This window comes from Pinus tabuliformis, chromosome 6 (assembly GCF_031772625.1).
Source record: "Pinus tabuliformis cultivar Carrire ecotype Pingquan chromosome 6, CPIR1, whole genome shotgun sequence".
NCBI lineage: Eukaryota > Viridiplantae > Streptophyta > Pinopsida > Pinales > Pinaceae > Pinus > Pinus tabuliformis.
The window spans coordinates 1,964,281,125-1,964,293,564 of NC_142292.1; the positions used below are offsets into that span (position 1 = coordinate 1,964,281,125).

The following is a 12,440-nucleotide window of genomic DNA, read 5'->3' on the forward strand; positions in this document are numbered from 1 at the left end:
CATTTGATGTTTATACCCATATGCATAACAAAAGGGATTTTGAAAACCGCTTTGAAGGAAGGAACTTGCAAGTCTGACTTTGGTACAACAAAAAGAAAATTGCTCCAAAACCATGGCTGGCTCCTGAACCCTTGAAACACTTCTATGTCTTTGGTTCTATTTAAAGGAACCAGATTCTAAAGTTTATGCTTGATGATCAAGGTGTTTTAGGATACATAAGAAACGTACAAGAAAAATATGGCTTTAATGGCAAAGTTTTTTCGCTTAAACATCAGGCCATTTTAGTTCTGTGTTGGCTGCAAAACCTTAGGATTGTGCTTTTATGCAAATTTAGATATTTTCCAACTACTCTAGAATCTCATTATTAGTAATTTACAATATGCAGAGTACCATGAACTTATCATGTTCAGTAAACTGCCGTTTCCAACTATTGGCAGCAGGTAACAACATTTTCATATTTACCCTTAATGGATTTTACCATACAATATTATATGTAATTGCACACTATTTAAAAATCCTAGTGGCCAATAGGGAATTCTGCTAACTCAGGAAGAGTTATATCTAGGCTGTATCAGACTTGCCTTTTCGGGTGTTTTATTAACAAATAGCTCTTCACATGCACCTATACTACAGGCATCCCAGAGAAAGCTCACAAATGATTTTGTGCCATTGTTTAGAACCTTTCGAACTTGTATGGCAGGGCCTTTTGCAGCCTTAAGCTGAGATAACCTGTGTTGGAAGACTTTATCCTCCAGTTTGTGTTCTTCATACCATTTACATTCTAGATGTATTGCTAGAACAGATGTGCACACCTTCAAATGAGCTGCAGAGTGTCTCTTCAGTGCATGGTCTATAATGTGGCACATAAAGGTCATTCTTGAGATATGGCACTGGTAAAAGAAATGGTGTCCTGTGTTTTTTCAGGTATGGTTGGATATATATAGAGTTCTGGTCCTCAGACTACAGAACATTATCCCTATTTTTGTTCTAGGTGATTCTGTTTTCAATAACTGGTTCTGTACTTCCATTAATTTTGTATCAGTGCGTGACTCAGAGTGCATGACTCAGTTTCGGCATATCTATATATATATATATATCAATGTTTTAAAACTTGGACTCGGACTCGGAACCGATCGAGGGTCAACTCCAACTCAGTCTCGACTCGAACTAGTTGATTCCAATGACTCGGTCTTTGTAAAAAGTACATTAAATATTTAATTTTAATGAGAAACCATATTTCAAAAGACTTTCATTCATGTTTCCAAACTCAAAGCATTAGAATAATAGAGAGAAGACAACACCTGATCAAAATATGCTCATGAATATATCTATTATATCAAAATGGCACCCAGTGCACTGTCCAATACATGTCATATATAGAGATCAGAGAAAAAACACAACCAATGCTGCCCCAAAAACCAACTCCTCAATATTGCTCCAAAGATCGCCCAAGAACCTCCTCAATGCTGCTCCAAAAACCAACTCCAACTGCTCACAAACTCCTCACAAATGCAATGAGATAGCTGTGAGGACATATGAGGGGATTGGGTCACCGTTATAGGCATGGGAGAGGGGTAGAGGGGCTAGGAAATAGTTTAAACAAAAAAAATGATTTCAAGTCTGCCCAGCTTGCCTTTTTTTCCCGCCACCGAGACTCGTCGGTTTAATTCTGGCTTGGTCGGTCCAGACAATCCGTAACCAAAACAACCAAGTTGGTGACCAACTCGGCCTGTTCGGTAACGGACCAGCCACTGAGACCAACTCGGCCTGTTCGGTAACGGACCGGCCGCTGTGACCAACTCAGCCTGTTCCCTGTTAGGTAACGGACAGGTCGCTGAACCTGATTATTGACCTAGTCAGTCCGGGCACAGGTATGGCTTAGTCAACCAAGCCAGACCAGCCTAGTTTTAAAACTATGATATATATATATATATATATATATATATATATATAACTTTTCTTTTTGAAATCAAGAGTTGATATTTAGAACACTGCAAGTGATCCTAATTCGAACATTATGGCATAGTGGTATATCATCATTAAAGAGCTAAAGCATCGCCAACTTAGAACCTACCTTGCTTCCCTGCCCCAACCCACCACCACCCCCCCCCCCCCCCCGACACCAAATAAGCATTTGAATTCGTCAGCCAGTCCACTTGTCAGTCTGTACTTCACCAGTTGATTTTAAAAATTTATTTCATAAGAATTGATCTTCTTGACATGCACAATTAATATTTAAAACAGTGCAAGGTACATATTTTGAACACTGTTTGCTGTAGTGTTTATAGCATCATTAAAGGTTAAGGTATATCACTGACATAGAACGTATCTTGCCTCCCTGCCCCTTAACTGCTGAGAAAGCACCCAAGTACATACTTGAGTTCATCAATCCACGTGTTTGTAATAATTTACTCTAATGTAATGTAATGTAAGCATAGTCACCTACATTTAGACAAAAAAAATCAATTGCAGAAATCTGGGAATGAGATACCAGAATGCAAAGATAACTTCCAAGAAAGATAGCCTCACTATATGAGATCCTCATTAGGTGCAATATCAATCATGTAAACCAACTCTTCCTATCATACTTGAGTTCATCAGTCCCTGTGTTTGTAATAATGTACTCTAATATAATGTAAGCATAGCCACCTACATTTAGACAAACAAACAAAAAATCAATTGCAGAAATCTGGGAATGAGATTCCAGAATGCAAAGATAACTTCCGAGAAAGATAGCCTCACTATATGAGATCCTAATTAGGTGCAATATCAATCATGTAAACCAACTCTTCCTATCATATGTTAAGTGAATAATGCAACTTTTTCTCATATCCAACAAAAATATGATTTGAACTAAAGGTTTATTACCTACAAACCGTATGCCTCACAGGTGAAACAGATATACTCGAAAAACAACACACTATAAAATTTCATTGACTGCTACATTTTCTCAGTCGTGAAATCAATACTCCACTCCAGGTGGCCATTGTTTTCAACTTTCATACTACATAACGAAACAGTCTTTCAATTAGCAACAGATTACTTTTGATATTATTTCAAGAGCAGAATCTAATATTAAATGCATCAGATGAATATAATCATTTATACACAACATATAAACCACACTAACAAAAACCCATAATTTTTCCAGTGACCTCAGCAATTGTGTTCACGACAGAAATGTAAGACTGGACACATAAGAATGCAAACTCAAAAGTTAAAAAGACCGAGCGAACAATAGCAACCAACATGTTACTAAAATGTAACTTCATTTTGATCCCTGCCCTGAAAGTTCATAGCATACTTGCAACATAAATCATGAGTGAAAGAAAAATGTACCTAATTATCATACTCATATGAAACATCCATGGCGAATGCAATTTTGTGCACCAAAGCCAAAATATGTGGTTCTCTATGATGAGCATAAAAACAAAGAAAGAACAGATGGTGCACACTTGTCTTTGCATGTAAAGACACCAAAGTAACATTAAATAAGCAAAATCCTACAAATACCCTCTTCATTTATCCAGATTCTAAACCGACATATTCTACGCTAGACATAATTGTATCCTTCAGTTAAACAACGTAAAAAGCCCTCCAGGATACCTACTCAACACTATCTTGGTACCAAATGAGGAACCTTGTCAATGTAGTTCTGGGAGCACCTTTCCAGGGGAAATATCAATTTGTAGAGCTAGGCACACCACTTTCAATGGCAGAGACTGCTTGCACACTTAAAATGGATTTGCCATTAAAGACATTTACTTCCACAGTTGAACAGGAGAAATCATCAAATATTAACAGCCATACCCTGCAAAAAAGCAGATACCTTTTTAGTTTGGTAGAATCCACCAAACAGCCTCGACATTAGAGATGACCCTTTTAGAGTGAAATGAATATGAAGGCCTTGAACCTATGTTGCATGAAACAGCCCGCAAGCTAGCATACCCGTACTGGAAATGCACCAAAATGCTGCCAAAACACAGCCGAAATGTTTTTATAGAGCTCCTAATTTGGAAGCACATCCGAAACATTTCGGCTAAGTTTCGGCTCAAATCTGCCTCATTTCTGTCACTGAATTTGCTTGTGCAGGCTCACTCAAGCACCCAAGGAGTGCGTGGGGCCTTTCTATGGCCGAAAGAAATTAATCTACCACTAAAATTTATCTTTAATCACTCCACAAGTTAACTTATCTCTAAGCAATCCACGCTCTAGTTCTATTTCTGTTAATGAGGATGAGAATGAGGATTATTAAGATATGTAATTGTACTTGTCTTTAGCTCATCTTTTATTTTAGTTTCAGCAAATAGAACCACATATAAAGGCTGATTTTGGATGTATAGCCTCATGTATAAAGGCTGATTTTGGAATCTTGGATGTATAGTTTAATCTATAAGGATAATTTTTGGATGTTGCATCATGTAATCATCTTTGAGAATTAATATAGACTGGATTTCCCTTCTAAAATGTCATTTATGTGTTATTCTTTTTTTCCTTGCAAAACGTGTTATTAACTTATTTGTAAAAAAAAAAATTATGCACACACACACACACACACACACATAAATCACATTTTCAGCCGACTCTGTTTCGGAAAATTCCAGATATTTCCATGTTTCATGCAAGTTAGTCTTGAATGATCTATAGCATGCTGTACTAATACAGGAAGAAAGTAACCACTAGTTCAGTCACATTTAGTTCTTCAACCACTAGTCTGCCTGTAATTGTCCATATATGTGTGGGTGCATGCACGTGTGCAGGAAAGGTAACCACTAGTTCAAACTCCTTCAGGCAGGAGTATTGTTCAAATATATGCGTGTGTGTGGGGGTCGGGGGACGAGAGATCAGAAGTCGGCTATCTAAGTCTATAAGGCCTATACAATAGGTTACTATAGAGAGTACACCTAAAATTACATATGGTGAGCCAAAGCACATATATTAAGTGCAAGAAAAGACAGTTGTACAGGAGTCAAATATAGATACATCAGAATTATTTAACATGTATAAAGATTGGTGTTACTCTTACTGATCTCCTGCTACTTATAGTGAGAAAGCAAAGCATGAGAGGTAATACTAAACGGTTTTATGTCCTGAACATGCAGTTAACACTCATTAATCAGCAAATATAATCCAATCTATTAAAGCATTGACATTAATTGGGGCAAAGACATTTTTGCACACTTCAAAGTTCAAACCCCAGAAACGAACTGTTGACCAAACCAGTAGACCCCTGAACTGGGAACTGGTTGGAACCAGTAAAAAACAGACCAAAAAAAATAGTTAACCAAAAAATACATAGAATATTCATGTGCAGCCATATGAATCCAAACCATTTATACATGAATACACAAAGTTCTCATTTATAACCAAAATAGCACCAAGTGCAATCCATCTCTAAACCAAAAATACATCAACAAACAGGCTCAAGATGACCTCTAGCATCCAAAAAAAAATCATGCTACACCAAATACCCGCATATCATCAAAATCATTGCCTATATTGGGATCTCTGTCATCAATATCAACCGCTAAGCATTAAAATAAGATAAAAAAAGCTTAACGTTTGAAGTCAAAATTTTGTTTGAGTGATGGGCACATTTTTACTAGGGTCATGACAAAGGAGTTCAACAATCAATGCCAGTAACATCAAGGTACATAGAGGGCATGGTGCTCTTCATTAAATGACAGTTCCATACCCTCGTACATGACAAAACCCAATGGAAACGTTGCAATCCTGAAATCCTAAAAACTATTAAGTCTGCTGGATTTTGAGTGGGATCAATGAGGTCAGGACCACTCTCACACATCCTAAAACAATTAATGGTAATATTAAAATTTAAGTAAAAGGATGAATTTATTAATTGCATACCAATAGTGGGGTCATTCTTAACATTACACCATTAATTGCATAGCAATTGTAGGGCCATTCTTAACATTACCATTAATTGCATAAGCAATCATAGGACCCTAGGCTTGAATATTAGGCAGCCCCACTAAAATAAAATAAAATAAATTCAAATTTGCATTTGGAAGGTCCTTGGTTGCATTGTACGGAACCAGCCAGTTCGGTACCAAACCGGCCCTTCCCAATTCCAACCCTCTAATCGAATCAGTTTGGGGCTCAAACTGGTCAGTTCCACCGGTTCCAATAATGACACTGGTTGTACTATAATCATCTTTCATGTGAAATATAAAGATATATGTTTGCTGTCCCAAATTGTTTTGCGGATCTGATTTTTGGGTGAATTTGTTATTCATTTATTACATTGATTTAACCAACAGCCATATTAATGCCACGCTGGTTTAACAAGCTTAATTTGTATTTTTCAGATGTGATTTTGTTGTTGGTTTAGCTGCTGGTTGCTAACAAAATTTTCAGATCTTATTTGAGGGTTAGATCTCGCTCTAAAGGCTATTGAAATGACCTAACAATTATGTATATAGGGTTTCTAAACTCTATATATTGCCTATGATGATTTTTCGTTGCAGATCTGGACTTAATAGCATCTTTGGAAAAATAGGATTTGGCTTAGGGCTGAAAGATTATTAGCTATGTGATTTTGTGAAGTAAATTTTTTCACCAGCACACAATACTTCAATAAATCGCATCACTTTCCTATACCTCTGAAAAGAAAATTGACGGCAAACTTGCTGATCACTAGCAATTTGCAAAAGAAACATCGACTGTTTAACAGTAGCCTCTTGCTTTTATAGAAGCAGAGCTTTACAATAAATTTCAACTATTGCACCCCATAGACAAGCAAGAACCTAACCCTAGGTGCCTTGAATAGCATGTCCAGCATGCATGAATGCATGTACCTCAATCCTCAAGTCCACTGTGCCCTCCAGGAACTGTCAAAAGCACAAACCAGAACTTGATGTCCTAATGATCAGTGCTTTTCCTAGAACTAGAATTTTATTTTCAGAACAGCACTTACTAAAGTCAAAAATAACAATTTCTATGGCTGCCACATGCATGCCTGCACCCTCACTGCTGGTCCAGATGGAAGCTTACAAAAAGCAGTGTTCCATCTTTTAGATTTTTCTACTACTGCACCCTCATCCACAGATCATCATGCCGCAATGAAACCAATGCTGTGCAGATCTGGTGAATGCACCATGTTGTTATGAATGAGAACAATAACCAAGCAACAGGTAAAACTCACAAAAGGCACAGTTCTGCTGAATGTGCCAAGCTGCTGTGAAGGAGAACAGTAACCAAGCAACAGGTAAAACTAACAGAAGTGAAGACATTTTGACATTGAATCTTCAGAATTTTGGTGTTTGGTTCATTTGGTTTTGTGTGCTCAGAATCTAAGATGGCTAGCATAATGCTAGAATCTATAAATAAATTTCACGGTAAAAATTTTACTTGGATACAGAAAATCACAACTATTTTTGAGTACAAATTCTAGCTGGGATAAGAAAAAAAAGGTAGGAAGCCCCATTAACAAGGAAGCCCGTGCCAAAATTGATGCAAAAAACCAAAATGAAATGATGCTCAAAAGGCTATCAATGACTGACATGTTAACTGAAGCATAAAATAGTGTGGATGTGTTTGCATCTGCCATCAACTGCGAGAAATGCCTGAAACATATGATAAAGATTGGGACTTTCCATCTCAAAAGCAAGTTATTTTCAGTTCAAATGAGAGGACGAGACTCCCTCAGGAACATCTCCTAAAATCGAAGTTATAAGGGGATCAATTAAAAAAAAAAATAGGAAGATAAAAGAGGAAGATTTGGCAATCACAACTTTGAAAAGTAGCCCAACCTTGTACGAAAACATTGTTGAAATTCTAAATATCACATCAAAGGGCCTGACATTACATTTGAACATTTAAGGAATAAGCCGCTGCAGAAACATAGACAGAAAAAATAGTTAGGCAGTGGAAGTGGTAGCAGAGCTTTGAAAATTACCCTTGCCACCAAGCTCAAGGGCAGAGCAAAGTATATGGAAACCAAATGAAGTTGGTATCAAATCTTCGAGTACAAAAAATACAAAAATCTAGAGAATTGATAAACTAGTTTTATTGTAGAAAGATGGCACCTATTCAGACATAACTCATTCATGGAACCCGTAAAGCGACATAGAATCCAATTTTATGATGTATGATTGTGACTTCCTGCTGGACAGTTTAACGCATGATGTTAGAATGTCAAGAGACAAATCAGCTTGACCCTTCCAAACGGAGGTTGCCACTTTACTAGAGCAGATGAGAATGTAATGTGGTCCCGAGGGGGCTGACATGACACCCAACCACACGGCTGTCCAAATGAGTTAAACTGTACAGGAGGATATGGAGGCTCTCCATCAAGGCGTAGGATACAGATTCACGGATGACGTTAGGGGGCCAAGGTTAATGCTTTGCTTGCCTAAATGGGAGGTTTACCACACGGGGGTTACTACCGTGTGGACCTGAAGGGGCAGACATGACTCTCAACCTCACTGCTGCATAAGAGGCTGTCCATCATTTGGTTAGGGAGCAAGGCAGCTTACTGGAGGTATAAGGTTACCACTGGCTGTAGTGGGCCTACAGGGCTACCAGGCGTTACCTCCCAGCCTCCTAGTGTTGGTAGTGGTTGTCCCTTTGCCGATCATCTATTTATCCATCCTGCCTATCTATCTGGCCTACCATCCTGTGCCACATCTGACTTGTTGGACCCACATGTAGACTTCAAGACAGTATCACTCCTTGACTCAAATATTTTCCTTCAGAACTCACAAATCCATCCCAATAATTATTTGATTTGGCTAAGGCACAAAGCCCTATTTGGCTAACCCTGGTACCTAGTCCACTGTATTCATGATGAGCTAGGAAAGAGAACCATCATTAATGATAGCCCCACATGAGTCTCAGTGCCTTAGTGATTCCAAGACAAGGCATAGGGGTGTTGATGCCCTTTTTAAAGGTGTGACGTACTATTATTTGCACCCAATGGCTTACGGCTCAGTGTTGCTTCAAGCTCAATATTGCCTGCACGGAGTGAGCCGCATACGAGTATGGTCAATTTCATTCCTGAGATGGCATCAAACCCAGGAACACCATGCCTTCTAGGTATATTGGGTGTGACTTCCTTGTTGGTATGCCGGACATAGCGGGACTCGAACCCTGCGACCCAATAAAGGCTCTAACCGCTGAGCTATATGTCTCGACCTTCAAGGACTTGTTGTCTGGGGTGTGACTTCCTTGTTGGTTGTCCAGATCTATGTTGGTATCTGACTTCCTTGTTGGTTGCTTACTGGATACTTATCCTAAAGGGTGGTTAGCACCCTATTGTACTTTTTTAAGGATGGACTTAATGCTTTGTACTTGTTTCTATGTCGCTTTAAGGTCTGACACCTTGCACAAATCTAGCTTGGGTGGGTACACCATTTTTAGCAGAGTATCCCACAAATCTAGCTTGGGTGGGTACACCATTTTTAGCAGAGTATCCCACAAATCTAGCTTGGGTGGGTACACCATTTTTAGCAGAGTATCCCAGCCCATATATTGGGTGTGACTTCCTGCTCTCCCTGTGGGAACAACTGGCTGTATGCCTGGTAGTGACTCCTCTACCAGGCCTACCATCGTCAGACATAACTCATTCATGGAACCCGTAAAGCGACATAGAATCCAATTTTATGATGTATGATTGTGACTTCCTGCTGGACAATTTAACGCATGATGTTAGAATGTCAAGAGACAAATCAGCTTGACCCTTCCAAACGGAGGTTGCCACTTTACTAGAGCAGATGAGAATGTAATGTGGTCCCGAGGGGGCTGACATGACACCCAACCACACGGCTGTCCAAATGAGTTAAACTGTACAGGAGGATATGGAGGCTCTCCATCAAGGCGTAGGATACAGATTCACGGATGACATTAGGGGGCCAAGGTTAATGCTCTGCTTGCCTAAATGGGAGGTTTACCACACGGGGGTTACTACTGTGTGGACCTGAAGGGGCAGACATGACTCTCAACCTCACTGCTGCATTAGAGGTTGTCCATCATTTGGTTAGGGAGCAAGGCAGCTTACTGGAGGTATAAGGTTACCACTGGCTGTAGTGGGCCTACAGGGCTACCAGGCGTTACCTCCCAGCCTCCTAGTGTTGGTAGTGGTTGTCCCTTTGCCGATCATCTATTTATCCATCCTTCCTATCTATCTGGCCTACCATCCTGTGCCACATCTGACTTGTTAGACCCACATGTAGACTTCAAGACAGTATCACTCCTTGACTCAATCTAGTATTGATATCATAGTAAGAAACGTGTAATTCTTTTGACATTTTACGTATATAATAATCCCCCCTATCTCTTTTGACTTGGACTAACACCTCTTAGCTTCGATAACGCTTCGCTAACGCTTCGATAACGCTCCTCGCTCCGTGAAACTCGCTACTGCTCGCTTAGCTCACTCGCTGCGCTCGCTTTCCTTCCAACCAAAAAGTATCATTAGCCACTTCCTGCCTTTAGGACTGGGGTGCTTCCTCGGGTAACCCAGTCCGTAGGGCCACACTGGACATCAAGGCACCTAGGACGAGGGAGCATAAGGGACAGACCGCCCTCACCTCTTTGGGTCAGTTGGCGGGTTGTAGGGAGAGCTAAACGAGGACTACGAGGTAAATAAAGGAGCGCCGCGGGCTTTATGCGTTCGTTCGGAGAAACAACTAAATGAATCACGAACTTGAACTAAGAGACATTCATTCTTCTTTCTTCTTGTGCCGGGCCTAAACCCATCCATTCATAGTGATTTACAAACTGATCCGGCCCCTTATTGGAATGGAGAATAGAATTAGGCAAGCACTTCTTAAGAAAGCAAATAGAAATGTTTAAGTAAGTAATAGCTCCTGGCACTGCCTGGCCCACCTAACTTACTTTTGCTTCCGTTCGGTCCTCCCACGCAGCAGGTCTACGGCTGATGCTCATAGGTATAGCAAAATAGATGTTTTCTATCAAAAGACAATGCTTACCTATATCATGACTACCAACCCGAGCGTGCCTATCCGTTCGTTGTTACTATCCAGATTAGGATTTCTACTCGCCCTCACCACTCCGTGCCTTCCTTTTACTTAACTGTTCCTACCCTGTTCTCTTTTTCCAGAACACTGACTTCATTCTTCTCCTGGGTACCACGTATCACCTATTGGTCTGGCCAAGCCTTGCCGAAAGAAGAGCTACTATTCCTGCTCCAGCTGCTAGTACCGGAAATATACCAGTTCCTATTCCAACAGCTGCCTACTCTTCTTCCTAAACGAGTACTACATATGATTATGATATGCGAGGTTATGAAATTCCGCTTGTAGCGGTTGCAGTGCCGGAAGAGTCCGGTTGCTGGTCCCGCTGACTTTCTTGCTTGCTTTGCTTGTGTACCGGTTGTTGACGAAAGGAAAGGCGAGCACTATGTTCACGCGGTGATATTCTCTCTTTCCAAGAGTACTACTGAAGAAAGCAAGCGAGCAGGAAGTGGGGTAGTTCATACCACAGCTAATAGTCCGTGACCATTTCACCGCACTCGGATGTGGCCACGCGTTCCATCTAAGCCGGTCAATCGTTCCTCAAACCCAGTCAGCTCGATCGACCGAATCAGAAAAGGCTACTGCTTTGCACAGGTAGTCCGGATGCTGCCTTGATAAGAACAACTCGAATAAAGAGAGCTCTCAGTGCTTATTGCTTGTCTGCTTCTTATAAGATCAGGTGATACTTATTGATTGAATTCATGATATTCCTGTATTATTGATTGAATGAGCTTACTACTCTCCCTGCCCTTCCACTCGGATTCTCTATCTTATACGAGATATAAGGTTCTACATATCCGGTTCTACTTCTTTCTTTAAGACTCTAATTAAGGTTCTCTTTCTAGCTTGCTTTAAGACTCTAATGAAGGAGCTCGCCTTCGGCTATTGAGAATACCAAGCACCATAAGCAGGTGAGCCAGCCTAACTCTATTCTGACGCTTCCTCTTCCGAGCTTGCATAGGGCCCATCGGATAAGACCAGGAGTGACCATTGACTACAAGGCATGGTGTTCCTGGGTCTGACGCCATCTCAGGAATGAAATTGACCATACTCGTATGCGGCTCACTCCGTGCAAGCAATATTGAGCTTGAAGCAACATTGGGTGCAAATAATAGTATGTCACACCTTTAAAAAGGGCATCAACACCCCTATGCCTTGTCCTGGAATCACTAAGGCACTGAGACTCATGTGGGGCTATCATTAATGATGGTTCTCTTTCCTAGCTCATCGTGAATACAGTGGACTAGGTACCAGGGTTAGCCAAACAGGGCTTTGTGCCTTAGCCAAATCAAATAATTATTGGGATGGATTTGTGAGTTCTGAAGGAAAATATTTGAGTCAAGGAGTGATACTGTCTTGAAGTCTACATGTGGGTCCAACAAGTCAGATGTGGCACAGGATGGTAGGCCAGATAGATAGGCAGGATGGATAAATAGATGATCG

At 40.3% G+C, this 12,440-nt stretch overlaps 1 long non-coding RNA gene across 1 annotated transcript; it reads right to left on the reverse strand.

Annotated features, from left to right (window-relative positions):
- Nucleotides 1–2,520: 2,520 nt before the first annotated feature.
- On the reverse strand, nucleotides 2,521–8,798 carry LOC149267033 (uncharacterized). The gene is made up of 2 exons (XR_016260417.1): nucleotides 2,869–8,798; nucleotides 2,521–2,649 (listed from the first exon to the last, which is right to left on the reverse strand). It is a non-coding gene; the product is annotated as an uncharacterized LOC149267033 (long non-coding RNA).
- Nucleotides 8,799–12,440: the final 3,642 nt, after the last annotated feature.